At 44.6% G+C, this 21,243-nt stretch overlaps 1 protein-coding gene across 7 annotated transcripts in view; it reads right to left on the minus strand.

Annotated features, from left to right (window-relative positions):
- Window positions 1-21,243, minus strand: part of ERC2 (ELKS/RAB6-interacting/CAST family member 2) — a 1,225,588-nt gene that overhangs the window by 152,781 nt on the left and 1,051,564 nt on the right. For all 7 annotated transcript variants that reach the window (XM_075321314.1, XM_075321312.1, XM_075321310.1 and 4 more), the window contains one exon: window positions 5,344-5,535. The gene's annotated coding sequence lies outside the window, so the exon portion shown is untranslated. The remainder of the gene's footprint in view (window positions 1-5,343; window positions 5,536-21,243) is intronic.

Consider the following 21,243-nt stretch of genomic DNA (forward strand, 5'->3'; position numbering starts at 1 on the left):
ACCATACTCCGCACACTGCAGAGGTTACAGGGGTGGGGGTCCGCCTGTCAGTGCTCAGACAATACACCGCACACTGCAGAGGTTTCAGGGGTGGGGATCCTCCTGTCAGTGCTCAGACCTTACGCCGCACACTGCAAAGGTTACAGGGGTGGGTGGGCCGCCAGTCAGTGCTCACACCATATGCTACACACTGCAGAGGATACAGGGGTGGGGGGTTCGCCTGTCAGTGCTCAGACCATACACCGCACACTGCAGAGGTTACAGAGGTGGGGGTGGGTCTGCCAGTCATTGCTAACATTGATGTGCATAGCGGTCATCCCTGAAGGAAGCCTCCTCTAAAGATGATGCACAAAAAAGCTAAAACTGTTTGCTGAAGACAAGTAGGCCAAGGACATGGACTACTGGAACCATCCTGTGGTCTGATGAGACCAAGATAAACTTATTTGGTTCAGATGGTGTCAAGCATGTGTGGTGGCTCCAGGTGAAGAGGACAAAGACAAGTGTGTCCTGCCTACAGTCAGGCATGGTGGTGAAGGGTCACGGTTTGGGGCTGCATGAGTGCTGCCTGCTCTGGGGAGCTACAGTTCATTGAGGAAACCATGAATACCAACATGTCCTGTGACATACTGAAGCAGACCATGATCCCCTCGCTTAGGAAACTGGGCCGCAGAGAAGCATTCCAACATTACAACCCCAAAGACACCTCCAAAACCACCATTGCCTTGCTAAAGAAATTGAGATTTAAGACTTAATCTCTAATTATTTGGTTAAGTTTCTTCTCCAAAAACTCAGTGTAAATTTGGATGTTTTTACACTAATTTTTTGGAGCAGAAACTCTCCAAATCCTTCTCAAATACTCAACACTTGCTTCTGAAGATGTATGTACTGACAATGGTTCTGGTGCTGTATTCATGTAAGCACCCCTTTAAAAATGTTTGCAGCCCTTCGGATTGGTTCAGTATGACAATGTGGCCCTTGCACCAAAAATTGTTGTACACCCCTGATAAAAATCACAACTACACATATACTAGTGTGAAGACATTAAAGTCTCACTGTGTATTATACTAAATAGTACTAATTATAAAACCAACCACATAAAAAAGTGAAAGAGCCAAATACCCTTGAGCTGCATGAAATCTATGGGTATGAATGTATCATTATTCATGACACTAATACATACAATACAAAGAACATATCATGTGCCAAAATATGTTTAATTAACTGGGTACTGGATAGTGTCCAAAAAGAAGCATGACTGGCTAATTATACGCTGTTTTCGGTGTAGATCTGACAAATACCGCACTTTCTTATGTAAACTAGGGACAATGTATAATAGTAGAGGCCCAGGTGTAGAGGTAGGTGCGGCCAGTGAGGAATAAGTGTCAATATTTCATACACAAAACAAAAAATAATGATAGATAATGTCCTAAAAACAAATTCTACAAAATTGTTCTGCATCTGGGATCCCAGCAGCCGCTGTAATCTCATGGTGGTCCTAGAAATATGTGCAGTGCCTCCGCAGGACAAATCAGGCATTACAACATGGATAATAACATTAATAAGGACTAGCGTATTTCAACTTGTATTTGTCAAATATTTTCAATCTAAAGTTGTAGAAATGATTATTATTGTGTAATATCCATCTAATGTAATGTTTAACGCACCACTCCAGCGTTTTGGTTTTTTTTCTCAGAGCTGGAGTGGTGCTTTTAATCTAAGTCCCCTGTCTCTGGTCTTATACTAACCCTCTGGCTTCTTCAACTTTTTTGGTCCCGCGGACCCATGTTGTGACCACAACTGCGGACTGTCTGGAAATCAGAAGTTACATCACAAGCTCTCAATGTAAGTCTATCAGAGCCAGACCAAGGACAGAATGAGGCTCTCATAGACTTGTATTGCGTTTTGACCTCTGGTGCCTCCATAGAACACTAGAACAGCCGGTTGGTCATGAACTGGGAAAGACTGACTGGGGTGGGGTTAATAATAGATTAAGACACCAGAGGGGTAGTATAAGATTGGGGGCAGGGCACCAAAACAACCATAGACGAGGCGAGTCCTAAGACGTTTGACACCGTTATAGAGAATGGGTCCCTGTGGGTGGGACGAGACCCTGACCAGTGAGGACTATGACTTTATCGTGTGGGACTGTGGTACCAGGCAGTAAGGAGGAGGAAGGACAAATAGCAGCAGTAGTGCCAGGAATGATGGAGCAGCATAGAGTAAAAGTGTGTCTAAGAGTCAAATATGCTATACAGAACGTGCCCAAGTGTTGTAACCACAATAGGCTGAACTAGATGCACATAAGGTCTTCCTTCAGCCTTACAAACTAAATGTTACTATATGTTACTATATATGTATCAATGTGTTCCAAGTACTGGGTGTACCTGTTAGTAAAAGACTGTTGAGAAAGAAACAAGTATCCATGTCTGACTCCCCGGTAGAAGAATCCTGGTCTACACGATGGCCTAGTGACAATAATGGTTTGCACACCCAAAGACCACACACTCCTCCATGATCACTGCGACCAATCTCTTCCACCTTGCTTAGTGGAGGTGGCCAAGGCGTGGACCACTGGAGGAAGGCTGCCGAGACCCTAGCCCATGACTACCGCCCCGACACACCTCCACACAAAGACAGATAGCTATTTTGCTTTCCTGCAGGGAATTTTCAAGAAAGTAACAAGTAAAAACATTTTGAATCAGGATAATGGGTTTATTCAATAGTATGTTTGCAAAATAAGAAGCACCCGCAGACACTAGAAAGCCAATGGAAAAGGTGGATCGCAGCTCAGAACGGCACTGCATTGATTTTCTTCCAAAAATATTCTTCACGAACAGGTCAATGTTAGCACGCAAAGGGGGAAAGAATGGGTCAACGGTCAGTGGGAAATGCTGGACCATAAGCATTGGCGTCTTCCTAGGAATGTTGGTTGGAAATTGCTGGACCATAAGCATTGGCGTCTTCCTAGGAATGTTGGTGTACCGGTAGATCGAACAATGGGTAGGTAATTCGAACAATGCACTGGCGGACACTGACGAAAAAGGCCCTCTGTGCAAAAATAGCATACGGGGCCCCTTTGCAGTCCAATAGGTCATCATAATGCACAATTCCACCTTTTTGGGAAGTGGACATGGGCCCCCTAACCTCTTGGGACAGGGTGCACCAATGATATGTCCACCTATTGACAACTTGTATTTTATTCCGATCACCAACAGGTCAAGAGCTGGTAAAAGTCTTGATTTTTATCGCCTGCCCATTCATTGCAGGTAATATACTTGGAAGCAGCGATGATGGCGCTCAAAGAGAATTTCAGTTGCTCGTAGGTGTGAAACCACAATGTTAAATGATGTTTAAGGCAGCCGTGCCAATAACATCGGGAGCTTCCTCCAGTGCAATGTGTAGATGATGTTCTTGGCGCTGACTAGTCGGCCTATACATGTGTGGGTGCGCTGTGTCTAAGGGCAGCATTGTTCATTGCCGAGTGAAATGTCTCCATGCAACAAGACTGGAAATGAACACAGGTGTAAAAGGCTTTGACGAAAGGCGACCAACTCCTTAGCAATTTCATTGAATCTTTCTTTGTAAGTGGGAATGTTTCTCCTTGTGGAGGGTGCCAAACCGGCATAAGGAGACGTGCGGGCCGCGCAAAGCTCCTCTGGGAATTTAAATATGCAAATTGTCTCTTCAGACAGGAAGAGGACTTGAATTCTAGCGCCACCTAATGGATGTAGCAATCCTAAAAGTCAATATCGACCTTCTAACAAGTCGTGACACAGGACTTGTGGCCCCTTTACACACTGTAACATCGCAAACGACATCGCTGTACGCAGACCTGGGCAAGAGGCGGCCCGCCTACTCTCTGTGACCGGCCCGCCTGGCTCAGGGCGTCCTTGCTGGCCGGTCAGTGATGAGGGCAATCTGACCTGTTGTCTGGAGCTCCAGGCTCCGGGGAGGTCCCTGGTCAGATCGCCGTCATCACACGCTGCGTGGCAGGTAGGAAACAGAGGACAGATCCTACAGCGCCGCACAGTGCAGGCAGCGGAACGCAGGAATCTGTCCTCTGTTCCCTGCCCGGCAGATGCTCTGTGTGACACACGCGCGCCCTGATATCGTCAGTACGGCGCGCGTGTGTCATTTGAAAAGTTCCCGCCCGGCAGGAGAAAAAGCTGCAGCAGACAAAGGATATCACATATTTCTTCGTAATGGAATGGTAAACTGGATACAAGTAAATAATGACTGATTTGTTTTTAAGTTCCAGAATTCACAAAGGAAAAATATTTAGCGAACACTGATGGGCGGGGAAGTTTCACATTTCTACACACACACACTGCGGCTCTTATTGGTACATAGTTTCTTTCTTTGTTTGGGATACTATATAAATTGGTCACATGATGTAATAAAGCAGAAACTTTCAGTATACCACAGAGCGTGTGTGCTGTATTGATTCCCAAGCGCTTATGAAGCAGATCTTATTAATTTGGAGTTCCAATGGCATAGAAGAGTGTATCTATTGTACCATCACCCATTCCCTATAGACTGTGAGCCCTCACGGGCAGGGTCCTCTCTCCTCCTATACCAGTCTGTTATGTACTGTTAATAATTGTTGTACGTATACCCTCTTTCACTGTAAAGTGCCATGGAATAAATGGCGTATAAAAAATAAATAATAATAATAATAATAATAATTTCGCTCATAAACATGGCATCACAAACAGGGACCCAGACAGACATTATACCATCCGGATCTTAAGTAAAAATTGATCCTCTGGGGAAATTATAGCTGCAGCATAAGGTAAGAAGCTTTAATTCTTTTGCTCGCCTTACTTTCCGGAGAGGGAGCTATTTTTCATCCGGGTAAGTTATTTTGTATTAAATAGTCTGGTCCAAGAACTGAGAAAGTTACCAAGAAAGTTAAGAGAAAGAATGGAGAATTATCAGTTGTTTTTACATTAAATTTGGAATTGCTTGATCTCTCAAACATTACACTGCGATATAAGTATTGCAAAATATTGAAAAATGGACAATCTCCTATGTCACATTGCAGGAGGTGATGATGGAAGTCAAATAGGTTATCTTCCTCCTTTTGCAACCCCTAATATGCCACTGTCATGGTTGACTATGGCATCTATGGTGTTAACCTCAGATGTCAGGTGTATGATGCAGGCTCAGCTTCTGAGTCCGCTCCAAACATGTTGTGAGCAGGTAGTTTCGGCAAGGATCATGAAAAGCTAATAGTGTACAATACACTATAGATAATATATATTTTGTAACTTATTGTAATTAGGTACAAACTGGTGACTGTACCCTCATTCTCAATTAGCAAGGAAATGACCGGCCTCTTACCTGCTCTGGTGTTAAACTTTGTTCCTTGTTTTCTTCTGATGTCTTCCATCTCCCCCCTGGTCCTCTTTCCCTAACTGGCACATTATAGATCAAAGTTCTGGGGTTCTCACTCTAGGCAAAGGTTGGATAGATGATCAATGTACAGCATGAGATCTTGTCGTGACGATGTGACTCCGGCAGAGACGGGATCATCTGCGTAAAAAAAAAGTAGGTAAGTTTTTCAACTTTTACTCATATTGTAGATACAGAATAACTTTGTCATAGTCCTTCTATTCATGAAATGGAAAGCCTCCAGGCAACGTTACTTTCCATTTAGCAAAGGCAATTTGTATTGCAGGGGGAAAACTCTTGTTAGGACCCTCTAGAATAGTGTTTCCCAAACTCCAGTCCCCCAACAGGTTACATTTAAGGATGTCCTTAGTATTGAACAGGTGAAGGAATCATTATCAAGGCAACACCTATGCAATACTAAAAAAAATCTGGAAAAAATGACCTGTTGGAGGCCGTGGAGACTAGTGATGAGCGGACACTACCATGCTCGGGTGCTCAGTACTGGTAACTAGTGATGAGCGGGCACTACCATGCTCGGGTGCTCAGTACTGGTAACTAGTGATGAGCGGGCACTACCATGCTCGGGCGCTCAGTACTGGTAACTAGTGATGAGCGGGCACTACCATGCTCGGGTGCTCCGTACTGGTAACTAGTGATGAGCGGGCACTACCATGCTCAGGTGCTCAGTACTGGTAACTAGTGATGAGTGAGCACTACCATGCTCGGGTGCTCAGTACTGGTAACTAGTGATGAGCGGGCACTACCATGCTCGGGTGCTCAGTACTGGTAACTAGTGATGAGCGGGCACTACCATGCTCAGGTGCTCAGTACTGGTAACTAGTGATGAGCGGGCACTACCATGCTCGGGTGCTCAGTACTCGCAACTAGTGATGAGCGGGCACTACCATGCTCGGGTGCTCGGTACTGGTAACTAGTGATGAGTGGGCACTACCATGCTCGGGTGCTCTGTACTCGTAACTAGTGATAAGCGGGCACTACCATGCTCGGGTGCTCTGTACTGGTAACTAGTGATGAGCGGGCACTACCATGCTCAGGTGCTCAGTACTGGTAACTAGTGATGAGCGGACACTACCATGCTCGGGTGCTCAGTACTGGTAACTAGTGATGAGCGGGCACTACCATGCTCGGGTGCTCAGTACTGGTAACTAGTGATGAGCGGGCACTACCATGCTCGGGTGCTCAGTACTGGTAACTAGTGATGAGCGGACACTACCATGCTCGGGTGCTCAGTACTGGTAACTAGTGATGAGCGGGCACTACCATGCTCGGGTGCTCAGTACTGGTAACTAGTGATGAGCGGGCACTACCATGCTCAGGTGCTCAGTACTGGTAACTAGTGATGAGCGGGCACTACCATGCTCGGGTGCTCAGTACTGGTAACTAGTGATGAGCGGGCACTACCATGCTCAGGTGCTCAGTACTGGTAACTAGTGATGAGCGGGCACTACCATGCTCGGGTGCTCAGTACTGGTAACTAGCGAGGATTGGAGTTTTGGAAACCCTGGTCTAGAAGGATTGTCTCATGGCGCGGTTGGATTCACGTGTGCCGCTTCCAAAACCCAAAGCCTGGTTTATTAGCATATCTTCTAGCCTACTTGTATCCCTACATACTGTATGGGACCGTTACACCAAGTTTATTTTCATACTCGGTGTGTGAAAATAAGAGAATGGGTGTTCTGTTGGGAATGGAGAGAATGGATGGACTATGAAATCAAGGCAGATCATCATACTTGGATAGGCCATTAATATAGGATTGGTGGGGATGTGGCACCCGGCACCCACATGATTGTTATCAGTGCCGGTGCTCGCTGTAACTTCTTGGATACTGATGAAACACAGCAGATTCATCAAAACTATGGTGTCTGTGGCCGGGAACTGCAGATTCAGCCCCTATAGAAATGACGGAGCTGCTGTGTTCATGCAGAACCCAAGAACTTCCGGCTGCCCAAGGATAGGCCATCAATAAAAAAAAAAAGTAGTGGCCTGCCCCTTTATTTTTTGGAAAAAGAAAGGTTTAGGTACAATATTATTACTCTGTATTGGACAGTACAGAGATCTTTTTAATGATCTTTTTACACCTCGGCTTGCCACATTGACAAGGAGGCGTCCGCTACATCTAGAGGAAAGAATGTTCATATCGCAGACAACGATTATTTCCTGTGAGACTATAGACATTTTTGCCACGATATGTTGTAATGATTGCTTCACTAAAAAAGTACAAGAGGTAGCCTTTTATACGGTGGTAACTCTTGCTGCCGGAGATGCTAAAGCGGCCAGCTGAAGTGGACCAACTGGACCACAGGGGGGACCCCAGGCTGACCCTATAGTGGGAGTATCTTGATAAAGGTGGACGCCAGGTTCTACTCCCAGGGCAGAGTCCGGGACTGTGGCAGCCGATGCCCAGGACAGGAATTGAAACAGGTACAGCCAGGCTGGGACTTTAATATAGACAGGGACCATAAGGGTAGCTGAGGCAAACAGGAAGGCCAGGACAGACAGGCACCGTCACTAGCAAGGCTTGGACCACCGGAGTGACTGAGGCAGATGACACTGCCAGGATGGACACGCAAAGTGACTAGCACCCACATAGCAGGACGGGCTGGGACCAGGTACAGGCAGGACAGGATGAACTGGAACCAGTTGCCAACAGGGACGATCGGGCTGGAACCAGCTACAAGCAAGACAGTATGGACTTGAACCAGGTGCCAACAGGGCAGGACGGGCAAGTGGACCTGACAACTAGCTGGCCATGTCACAAATCAGTAACTAAAGGGCATTGATCAGGCACCTGCCCTAGAGGGAGAGTGCCTTAAGTACACAGTGCCTCTTAGCAATAGGCTGAGAGGCCCTTCCTGGGAGTGACATGCTGGCCCTTTAAGAGAAGGACAGCAGTGTGCGTGCATGCCCTAGCACAGGGCCTCTGGGAGTGCTTCTATGTGCACAGGCACCAGGAGGGGGAAGCAGAAAGCACCCACGTGAAGGAGCGCTGGGATGCAGGACAGCATGTAGAGAACCGGCCATGGTGGTAAACACATGTCCCTGCTGGGAGGAGAGCAAGAGGTGCAGGGATGCCAGTGCTACAATAGTAATAGAGGTTATGTGTTCTACTTTCTGTGCTTTGATGTTGATCTAAATGGCTAGCCTGATTGTTGTATGTGGAGTCGGGAAGGAATTTTTCTCCTAATATTGGGGTAATTAGCATCTGCCTCATTGGGGTGCTTGCCTTCATCCAGATCAACACGCTAGACTATAGGCTAAACTAGTGTCTTCTTTCAATCTTCAAAATTCTGAAACTATGACACTTAAGGCCGCTTTACACACAACGATATCTCTAGCGATGTGACATGCCCAGATCGTTGCTACCATTTGCTGAGATCGCTCATAGGTCATTTTGTTGCGGTCACCCTACCCATCTCACAAACGACCAAACGACGCTACAATCATTCAGCGATATATTGTTTGACCAAGGAGGTCGTGTGGAAACCGTCACACAGCATTCCTCCCAACGATTTCGGCAACGACAGAGGCGTATAATTGTCCATAGCATACACCCTGGCGTGTGATTGCCTCGCCCTCTACACGCCCCAACTTCCATACTGTCAGAATCTTCTATGATTTGTGTCCGCCTTATCAACCATGCCTGCCTAATCAGAACGCCGTTGGTACCACCAATCAGAGCGGAGGATGCGTGGAGCATTGCTCGTAATGAAACGCCCGCGTCGCTGATAACGGACGCACTAACGATGTTGTTCGTCAGTTGCAGGGTGTCAAACGTAGCAATATGTCTGCTGTGTTCAAAACGATGAACAATATTTTGAACGACGTGTCAACGATTTTTGCGATCGTTCGGAGTCTCTCGTAGGTGTCACACGCAACGATATCGCTAACGACGACGGAAGTGCGTCACGAAAACCGTGACCCCGACAACATATCGTCAGATAAATTGTAGCATGTAACGGGGCCTTTAGCTGCGTTTTATGTATTTTCCCTTTAAAACTTGTTGTAAACTTTATACATTTCCCACTTGGACCATATTGTAACCTTGGTCTTTTTCCAGCCTTAACAACTTTATTAATAAATTCATAGAAAAAGCTATATCCATATTCAGTATTTGGGACCTCGCTCTATGAACCACAATGTAGAGCCATGGAATATCGACGGCTGCATTTCTTCGAGTTAGTCCTGGAGACCTGTATGACCGGCAGAAACGTCCCCCACTTTTTGTAGGGAACGTTGGTCATGGAGAAATAACCGCTATAAACCCACACGCACATCCAGCTCAAAAACTGATATTTTAAGCAATGCCATCACCATGTTTCCTGCTTCCTTTGCAAAGTAATTATCTTCCTATTATGCTTAGCGCACAGCTGACCTGATCGATGAATATAAGCATTTCACCACATGGATTTTTTTTTTCTACATCTTCATTATGAACACATTCACGTAGATAGACAAATTATATGGTAACCACTTCAGCAGAGGTAGAGCCGGAATTCCCAGCAATCTCCTAATTCTGGAGGTCAAGGACAGAGCACGGCTGAAAAGTCCAGACCGGTGGAAGCCCAAGGTGCGTCTATTGCGCGCTGTCACGTCACCTCCCGTGGTTTCAAAATGTAACAGTAACCTTTACCCCTACACATTTACAAAACTATAATTATGTGATTAAAAGCAATTATGTAATTCACAGTCCCACATTTAACTCTATCGGAGGCAAGTCAGTGGCTTGGATCGATGGCCTTTGAGAGTTTTTCATTCCGAGCCGCAACAATGACCCTTTAAATTGATTCTGAAGCACAATCTGATTTCAGCATCTGCACAGATTATACAATTGGAACTTGTGGATTGTTGAAATGGTTAGTGAGGGATGTTCGCTGTACACAGAGGCCGCCGTTTATTCATATTACTGACACTTATCGCCCTTCAGACAGATTTCACATGTCTTGGGACCAAGCGCGGAATGAAAATTCATCCAGGACCCTTTAGGAGGCCATTATCGTTACAGTCAACTTTTTGTAAACATTATTGGATTTTTTTTCTTTTCAAACCAGCCATGTTATTCTTACCCCCCAAAAATAATTTCTTTAAATTTAAAACATTTTACTCTTCATCCTGAATAGTGATGGGCGAGACCAGACTGTAAAAATCCGGATCCGCACAGTTTCAAAAGTATCCAAGTGCCGGACACGGGCCCGGGTTTCTCAGGGAACTCCGGCTAATGATCCGAGTCCAGCACTCAGGTAATACCAAAAAAGAAAAGAAAAATTTAAAAAATCATAATAAAGCAAGCGGTGCTGTTCTTACCGAGGCACCGGAGTGGCTGTAACTGCTCCTGCGGCCACCCATTCCCTTCCAAGGCCACTCATTAGGTTCATGCATATGCACTGCTTTCCCCGCCCATCGGCGTCTGTGATTGGTTGCAGTCAGACAGGCCCCCACCCTGAGTGATAGCCTGTCTGACACTTCCAATCACAGACCCGGTCTGCGGGTCTATCGTACAGTAAAAATAAATAAAATTGGCTTACAGTCCCCCCATATTATGATACCCAGCACAGATAAAGCATACAGGCTGCAGCCCCCACCCTGGCGCTTATCTCGGCTGTGTATCAAAATAAGATGAACTGCATGCGGCTTTTTAAATTATTTAAATAAATAATTTTAAAAAACTGACGTGCAGTCCCTTCAATTTTGATACCCAGCAATGATAAAGCCCGACACCTAGGGACTAGGGTTCTCAGGCTGGGAAGACCCATGGTTATTGGCCCCTCCCAGCCTAAAACTAGCAGCCTTCAGCCGCTTAGGATTGTCGCATCCCGTAGATGTCACTTTACCCAGCTCTTCTCCACTGCCCTGGTGCGGTGGCAATCGGGGTAATAAGGGGTTAATCACAGCCCACAGCTGCCACTAAGCCCTAGATTAGTAATGAAAGGTGTCTGAGACTCCCCCATGACTAATCTGTGAGACTAAATAAACACAAACAATAAAAAAATCCTTCTTTTGAAATAAAATACAAAAAACCCCACCCTGTTTTACCACTTTATTAACCTCAAAAACACCCATTCAGGTCTGACGTAATCTACAGCATGGCAACAAATTATATCTGATATTTATAAATCTTTATGGAAAGAGAAAAAAGGAGTGAAAGTAAATAAAAACAGAAAGGCACAAGAAGAAACTGCTGAGGCTTCTAGTGTAAGGAGAAATATACGAATGATGCAGGATACGAGTCATATAATAGCCAGAAATAATATTATTCATCATGTAAAACATTTACTCCGTTTCAGTTGTGTTTTATGCACAAGAACTTTCTTGCATACAAATATTTGGCATTCTAAGGCCATGTGCCCACGGGAGCTTTTTGCTGCGGAAAACCTGCGGTTTTATCTGGATTTTCCAGATAAATCCGCAGGTTCTAGCATGTACAGGCACTCCCCATGTTACCCGATGGGACATGTGGAGTGTCTGTGTCCACGCTGCGGAAAGTGCGGCTGCGGAATCTCCTGCGGAGATCCCTCAGCCGCACCTAACTGCATGTCAATTATCCATGCGGATTTACTTGCGGAGATCCCGGCCCTCCGCTATGGAGATAGAGGCCGGAACGTCCACAGGTAAATCGCGTGAAAGTCTGCATGTTTCCCGCAGCTATTCCGCTGGAAACTCGCAGCTAAAAATAGCTGCGGATGCCGGCGGGCAGCTGCAGGAAACATGCGGCCGTACCTGCGAATATATCCGCAGGTACGAGCGCCCGTGGGCACATGGCCTAAGGCTATGTGCCCACGCTGTGGAAAATGCGCGAATTTTGCCACAGATTTCTCGCGGAAAAGCCGTGGATTTTCTAGAAATCTGCAGCACAGCTACTCCCCAGCCATTTCTATGGCATTTGGAAAATGCTGTGTCCACGCTGCGGATTTTTCCGCAGCGGAAATTGTGCGGATTTTCGTGCGGAAAAATCTGCAGCCTGTCAATTATTGTTGCGGATTTTCGTGCGGATTTTGCCTATTCAATTGAATTAAAAAAAAAAAAAAAAAAAAAAAAAAATCGCAAAATCTGCAACAAAATCCGCGTCAAATCCGCACAAAATCCGCACCTATGAAAAGGTGTGGATTCCGGGGAAAAGCTGCGGATGTTGATGCAGAACAATCCGCATATACAAAGTCCCGTGGGCACATAACCTAAGATTGCTACAGTCTTCATTGCTTCATGCAACAAACAATTGTATGATCATTACCATTTTTTGTCAATTAGATATTAAGCTCAAGTTCCATTGTTGCACCAGTCGTCTTGTAAATGTTGGGATATGATTCTCGGTTTCTGTTTAATTGTTTTTTTTATAGACTAAATAATAGACCGATAATAGCGGATATTGCTTGTTAATATCCATTTAGAAGCTCGTTTTATGAGATATTGCTCCGCCGTGTGCAGAGTCGGCTAATTTGTTACCCATTTGCCTAATTTTACTTCCTTTCTTGCTTTAGTTTCTTATATACATCCTGGTCATCAATATCAGGTATCTGACTGCAGGATAGAAATTCATTCCCGTTTTCCCCCGGTTTCCTTAGCTTGTGATTCTCCTGGGCCTCTTAGGATGCACTTAATAAGTAACATATTATTTTGCCAAAAGAGATCCTTGAGCCGGCCTCGGGAATGTATCACAAATTAGTAACAGCCACAAAAGCGGGATCCAGTTGTTGCTTCAAGTCAACTTTGCAGAAAAAAAAAACCTCTCGGAATATAAAGAAGAATGCGCTAGAAATAACCCCTAAATATCCACCATCCTCATCATTCTGTACGGGGCAGACTAAGGCTTTCTGCTTTACCTTCCAAATTGTTAATTCTTACACCCCTTCATGTCTGGGCAATTTTCTATTCTTGCACTTTTGTCTTTTATTCTTCTTCCAAGAGCCTTAACTTTTTTGTATTGTTATTTAACGTTGTACTTTGGAATGTTACCATTCCTTTTACCATGTAATGAGCAAAAGGAAAAGAAATTTCAAATTCAGTGAAAAGATAAAAAAAAAACAATCCTGACTTAGTTTTTTTTGTTTTGTGTTTATTGTGTCCATTGTATGATAACAATGACTTGGTTAAATTATTTTTCAGATCCGTGTGATTTCGGCGACCCCAAACTTTGTATATACCGTACTTTTATTAAGTGGTGAAAAAAAAGAAAACATAAATAAAATTGTGAAATTTGAGACATAACTATTTTCTGTTGATGTCGCAGTGTGAGGGCGCCTATTTAATTTGGGTTAATATGAGTTTTCATTGCTAGAACATTGACGTACATACAATCATTTTATAGGTTTATATAATAAAAAATACCCTCATTTCTGTTATTTAAATTTTATTTTCTTTACGGTGTTTACTGTATAGGAAATTTTTTTTCTTAATATTGATTTATTGGACTTCTACAGCAGCGATAGTAAAGAGGATTATGTTTTATTTTCTTATGTCTTTAAAAGGTAAGGGAATTATTTTTCTTTTATTATTTATACTTTTCATAAGCTTTTTTTTTATTCTTTCCAGTTTTTTACTAGTTCTTTTAGTGGACTTGAATCTATGATCATTTGATCACTTATGGTGATGAGCGAGCACTACCATACTCAGGTGCTTGGCATTGGAAAAGAGCAGTTGGATGCTCGAAAGGGGGCGATTTGAGCACCCAGGATATCTTCCGGAACAATACGCACATTCCCCTTTAACTTGCATTATATTTAAGTACTTCAGTTGCACCCATTCTACCATCTGACTGATCGTTACAAGTACCAAGCACTCGAACATGGTAGTGACCGCTCATCACTAGTTACGAGTACAGAACACCTGAGCATGGTAGTGCCCGCTCATCACTAGTTACCAGTACTGAGCACCCGAGCATGGTAGTGCCCACTCATCACTAGTTACCAGTACAGAGCACCCGAGCATGGTAGTGCCCGCTCATCACTAGTTACCAGTACAGAGCACCCGAGCATGGTACTGCCCGTTCATCACTAGTTACCAGTACTGAGCACCTGAGCATGGTAGTGCCTGCTCATCACTAGTTACCAGTACTGAGCACCCGAGCATGGTAGTGTCCGCTCATCACTAGTTACCAGTACTGAGCACCCGAGCATGGTAGTGCCCGCTCATCACTAGTTACCAGTACTGAGCACCTGAGCATGGTAGTGCCCGCTCATCATTAGTTACCAGTACTGAGCACCTGAGCATGGTAATGCTCGCTCATCATTAGTTACCAGTACTGAGCACCTGAGCATGGTAGTGCCCGCTCATCACTAGTTACCAGTACTGAGCACCCGAGCATGGTAGTGCCCGCTCATCACTAGTTACCAGTACTGAGCACCCGAGCATGGTAGTGCCCGCTCATCACTAGTTACCAGTACTGAGCACCCGAGCATGGTAGTGCCCACTCATCACTAGTTACCAGTACAGAGCACCCGAGCATGGTAGTGCCCGCTCATCACTAGTTACCAGTACTGAGCACCCGAGCATGGTAGTGCCCGCTCATCACTAGTTACCAGTACTGAGCACCCGAGCATGGTAGTGCCCGCTCATCACTAGTTACGAGTACAGAACACCTGAGCATGGTAGTGTCCGCTAATCACTAGTTACCAGTACTGAGCACCCGAGCATGGTAGTGCCCGCTCATCACTAGTTACCAGTACTGAGCACTTGAGCATGGTAGTGCTCGCTCATCACTAGTTACCAGTACTGAGCACCCGAGCATGGTAGTGCTCGCTCATCATTAGTTACCAGTACTGAGCACCTGAGCATGGTAGTGCCCGCTCATCACTAGTTACCAGTACTGAGCACCTGAGCATGGTAGTGCCCGCTCATCACTAGTTACCAGTACTGAGCACCTGAGCATGGTAGTGCCCGCTCATCACTAGTTACCAGTACTGAGCACCTGAGCATGGTAGTGCCCGCTCATCACTAGTTACGAGTACTAGGCAGTAAGAATGGTGCTGTTTCTGGGGATAAAAAGAACACCCCTTTAATGATAAGTCACTATTGAAATCAGTAAATGAAGCTTAATGGCTCTTCCAGATGTAGCTGATTTTTCTCTTATGCCAAAAAACGGACTGATTTTTATCAATGTTTTGGATCAAATTTCCATCAGTTTTTGGTCAGCGTTTCAGTTTTAACCATCAGATTTTTATCAGGTTTTTGTGTTATCCTTTTGCTTATGACTGTATATACCAGGAAGGGGGACATATATATCAGGATAGGCCAAGGTTGTGGGACATATATACCAGTAGGGGGACATAATTACCAGGATAGAGGACATATATATCATTATGGGAGACATATTTACTAAAACGAGGTCCCAGGATGGGGTAGATACATACCAGGAAGGAGCCCAGTATAGGGAACAGATACACCAGAAATAGGAAAAAGATGGGGGATATATATACCAAGACAGGAGGCATAATTATCAGGATGGGGCACATATATATCATTATGGGAGACATATTTACTAAAACGAGGTCCCAGGATGGGGTAGATACATACCAGGAAGGAGCCCAGTATAGGGAACAGATACACCAGAAATAGGAAAAAGATGGGGGATATATATACCAAGACAGGAGGCATAATTATCAGGATGGGGCACATATATATCAGGAAGGGTTCCCAGAATGGGGTACATACATATCTGGAAGGGGCCCAGGATGGGGGACATATATACCTGGAAGGGGCCAAAGATGGGGGACATATATACCAGGACGAGAGACAATTACCAGGAGATGGGGGATATATATCATTATGGGAGACATACTGTATATACCAAGAAGGGGTCCCAAGATGGGCTACATACATACCAGGAAGGGGCTCACAATTGGGGTCATAATAACAGGAAGGTTCTTGTCTCTAAAGATGGGGGACATATATACCAAGATGTGGGACATATATACAAGGATCTCAAGCATCTCAAGGCTCTGGCCTATTGGTCCAGGAAGCCATTATCTATCCCCCATTTCCTTGAGATGGCTGGATTGTCATTGTAAATAAGCATTATACCGTGCCCCTCCCCCCCATCTCATTGTAGATTGTAAGCTCTCACGAGCAGGGTTGCCTTTTTTCCCTTTAAATATTGTATCTTCTATAATGTTACTTGTTTGTATATGTTTGTGTATATGAGGCTCCTGAATTGTAAAGCGCTGCGGAATATGTTGGCGCTAGAGAAATAAAGATTATTAGTATTATTATTATTATTATTATTATTATTAAGGATGGGGGACATAATTACCAGGATGGGGGGCATATATACCTGGGAGGGGCCAAGATAATGGACATTTGTACAAGATAGGGACATTACTATATAATGGGAGAGGCAACACGTGTTTCCTTATATGATTTAAAACACTACAAGGGTCCGTACATCTGACCAACATGCAGTGGGAAGGGGGGGATCCAGGTCCAAATTTTACATTGGGGCCCATCGGACTCTAGTTAGGCCACTAAACCTAATCCAATATGCCTTCGTTAATCAGGCAAAGTTTATATTCCAGGAATAATCATCTTGTATCAAACATTCCTTTGTAATATCCAGCCCTGTATAATCTTATGTAAAAAGTAGCAAATGTATTGCATTAACCACTGTAGGTTTTGGTGATGCACTTCACTTTTTGGCCATTTATTGGGGGTATTTATTAAAGTGAAACATATCAAGACATAACCCCAGGCAAGATCAGTTGGAATTTATTCATTTGGGTCTCCACAGTTTAGCTTCTGTGCATAAAATGGCCATAAACCGTCCAGAAGGGGCTAGAAGGGCTAATTATCTTTAAATTCCATAAGATGGTAAAATCAGGTAGAGGGGAGAGGTCTACCTCCCACTGCTTTAACAAGATGATCTGCCTTCTTAGTTCACTTCTCTATGTCTGTATGTGGTTTAGTGTGCACTGCCATAAAAAAAGCATAAAGCGGTCGAAAAAAAAAAAAAGTAAAACTAACTGTTCCCACAATAATTCTTCGCAGACTGTGCATATAATGAATATGATGACTTCAACTCTTTCTGCAATGTTGGCAATGACGAGAACCGCGTATGTTTGTTTTTTTTTTAATGTTTTTCCCAACAATTTTAAAAATAAAAACAATCGACACCTAAAAGGTAAAAAAAATGGTGTAAGATGGAAAGGCAGAAAGAAAAAAAAATAATTAGGCCAGAAAAACCAACAAACAGAAGGGATCAGGAGTCGTAAAAATAAGCAAAATATTTTTCTTGTTTTCCTCTCTGGGGATTGGGTTTAGAAATAAAAATGTCAACACTCTATTTCATCGGTTTGCCCGGTTCTTTGAGGTATCAATGGCCGAAAAAGATATTTCGTACCCACGCACTGAAATGAACTCGGCATTACCCAATGCTAACAGCATTAACCACAGTGATTAGGAGGGCAACAACTGGAAAATCCCAATTGTTTTCCTGTAAAAGAAGGAAAATAAGGAAATTCTTGTTTGTCTCCTGGGGACGTGGTCGGCCTCGGAAAACTGATGAGTTTACGCAAAGAATAACATAACATAAGGATACGTCTAAGCTGCAGAACAAGAAGAAAGTCCAGTCCCGTTAGTTTGAGGATACGATGTGTTCTTTTTTACTTCACACCAACTATTTCCACAATTTTCTGTTTTTCTTTTTGCTTTCGTGAAACGTTATACGTTCCAGACTCTGGAACCCTTAACTCGCACAGTTCTGCTCTCTAGGTGTTGAAATGCTGAGATGGACTAAGTGGGATGATGAAACATACGAGGAAAAAAAAAGTAAAAAAAATTGAAAAAATAAGAAATGAATTCCTCCGGGAAGCCTAAAGAGTTGAACTCCCAAAAACTCTACGGAAGGGCACCACCTTCTCGAGGAACCCATCTAAAAGGCTTATACGTGTAACAATATATCAATTTTAAGTCAAGCTTGTCAATGGCGTACTCAAAGCTTAAACCTTTTCTGGCTAGATTACAAGGCGGAGTAAAATGAAAGATCTAACTAATCTAGGATCAACTTCTTCTCAGTTCAAAGGCTACGGCCCTTTCTACCGGATCAATTGCAACTTCCTTTGAAGACGTGCCCTTAAGTTCATTATAGAAATTTCACTGACTTTGACAGATTTCAGCTTTTAAAAAAAAAAAAGATAACACAAGTTCAAAAATGACAGCAAGTTACTTTATAGGTATATGTATTGTGCCGAGACTTAAATGTTTCGATTTTGAAGACAAGGACCAAGAAATACGAAGAGGAAACAGATGTTTTCAAAAATTCTGACTTAAAGGAAACCTTAAAACTAATGAACTCATGAAGTTCTAGGATTTGTAAATGTGATATTTTTATATCTAAATGTTAATTATTTTAATCACCCTTTATACATTGTTTTTATACAACATATTTTCTATTTTCTCTACTTTAGTTCTTAGCTTGAAATCCCTCACATCAAACTCCCGGGGCTCAAAAACTAAAGTATAAACAATAGAAATATAACAATTTTCTTGACCTTGACCTAAAACAATGACTGTTCCCAATGTTTATTACATCTAGATACTATATGTTAACAATGTAGAGTAATCAATCAAAAGAAATTAAACGTTATTTACAACATTGTAACCCAAGTTTGTTTGATCCAGTGAATGGAAAACGAAGAAAGAAGAAATCTACAAATATTTTCTTTTATCATCAACAGATCATGTTTTCAGGATTTCCTTAGTACTGAGTTTTTGGAATCATCGGGTGCTCGATTCTCGTAACTAGTGATGAGCGGGCACTACCATGCTCGGGTGCTCAGTACTGGTAACTAGTGATGAGCAGGCACTACCATGCTCGGGTGGTCAGTACTCGTAACTAGTGATGAGCGAGCACTACCATGCTCAGGTGCTCAGTACTGGTAACTAGTGATGAGCGAGCACTACCATGCTCGGGTGCTCAGTACTCGTAACTAGTGATGAGCGGGCACTACCATGCTCGGGTGCTCAGTACTGGTAACTAGTGATGAGCGGGCACTACCATGCTCGGGTGCTCAGTACTCGTAACTAGTGATGAGCGGGCACTACCATGCTCGGCTGCTCAGTACTGGTAACTAGTGATGAGCGGACACTACCATGCTCGGGTGCTCAGTACTGGTAACTAGTGATGAGCGAGCACTACCATGCTCGGGTGCTCAGTACTCGTAACTAGTGATGAGCGGGCACTACCATGCTCGGGTGCTCAGTACTGGTAACTAGTGATGAGCGGGCACTACCATGCTCAGGTGCTCAGTACTGGTAACTAGTGATGAGCGGACACTACCATGCTCGGGTGCTCAGTACTCGTAACTAGTGATGAGCGGGCACTACCATGCTCGGGTGCTCAGTACTGGTAACTAGTGATGAGCGAGCACTACCATGCTCGGGTGCTCTGTACTCGTAACTAGTGATGAGCGGGCACTACCATGCTCGGGTGCTCAGTACTGGTAACTAGTGATGAGCGGGCACTACCATGCTCGGGTGCTCAGTACTGGTAACTAGGGATGAGCGAGCACTACCATGCTCGGGTGCTCAGTACTGGTAACTAGTGAGGAGCGGACACTACCATGCTCGGGTGCTCAGTACTGGTAACTAGTGATGAGCGGGCACTACCATGCTCGGGTGCTTTGTACTAATAACTAGTGCTGAGCGAGCACTACCATGCTCGGGTGCTCTGCACTGGTAACTAGTGATGAGTGGGCACTACCATTCTCGGGTGCTCAGTACTGGTAACTAGTGATGAGCGAGCACTACCATGCTCGGGTGCTCAGTACTGGTAACTAGTGATGAGCGGGCACTACCATGCTCGGGTGCTCAGTACTGGTAACTAGTGATAAGCGGGCACTACCATGCTCGGTGCTGGTAACTAGTGATGAGCGGGCACTACCATGCTCGGGTGCTCAGTACTCGTAACTAGTGATGAGCGGGCACTACCATGCTCGGGTGCTCTGTACTGGTAACTAGTGATGAGCGGACACTTCCATGCTCTGGTGCTCAGTACTGGTAACTAGTGATGAGCGGGCACTACCATGCTCGGGTGCTCTGTACTGGTAACTAGTGATGAGTGGACACTTCCATGCTCTGGTGCTCAGTACTGGTAACTAGTGATGAGCGGGCACTACCATGCTCGGGTGCTTTGTACTAAATAACTAGTGATGAGCGGGCACTACCATGCTCGGGTGCTCAGTACTGGTAACTAGTGATGAGCGGGCACTACCATGCTCGGGTGCTTTGTACTAATAACTAGTGCTGAGCGAGCACTACCATGCTCGGGTGCTCTGCACTGGTAACTAGTGATGAGTGGGCACTACCATTCTCGGGTGCTCAGTACTGGTAACTAGTGATGAGCGAGCACTACCATGCTCGGGTGCTTAGTACTGGTAACTAGTGATAAGCGGGCACTACCATGCTCGGTGCTGGTAACTAGTGATGAGCGGGCACTACCATGCTCGGGTGCTCAGTACTCGTAACTAGTGATGAGCGGGCACTACCATGCTCGGGTGCTCTGTACTGGTAACTAGTGATGAGCGGGCACTACCATGCTCAGGTGCTCAGTACTGGTAACTAGTGATGAGCGAGCACTACCATGCTCAGGTGCTCTGTACTCGTAACTAGTGATGAGTGGACACTTCCATGCTCTGGTGCTCAGTACTGGTAACTAGTGATGAGCGGGCACTACCATGCTCGGGTGCTCTGTACTGGTAACTAGTGATGAGCGGGCAGTACCATGCTCAGGTGCTCTGTACTCGTAACTACTGATGAGCGAGCACTACCATGCTCAGGTGCTCTGTACTCGTAACTACTGATGAACGGGCACTACCATGCTCGGGTGCTCTGTACTGGTAACTAGTG

The sequence above is a fragment of the Anomaloglossus baeobatrachus genome, chromosome 8 (genome assembly GCF_048569485.1).
Source record: "Anomaloglossus baeobatrachus isolate aAnoBae1 chromosome 8, aAnoBae1.hap1, whole genome shotgun sequence".
In the NCBI taxonomy this organism is placed as follows: Eukaryota; Metazoa; Chordata; class Amphibia; order Anura; family Aromobatidae; genus Anomaloglossus; species Anomaloglossus baeobatrachus.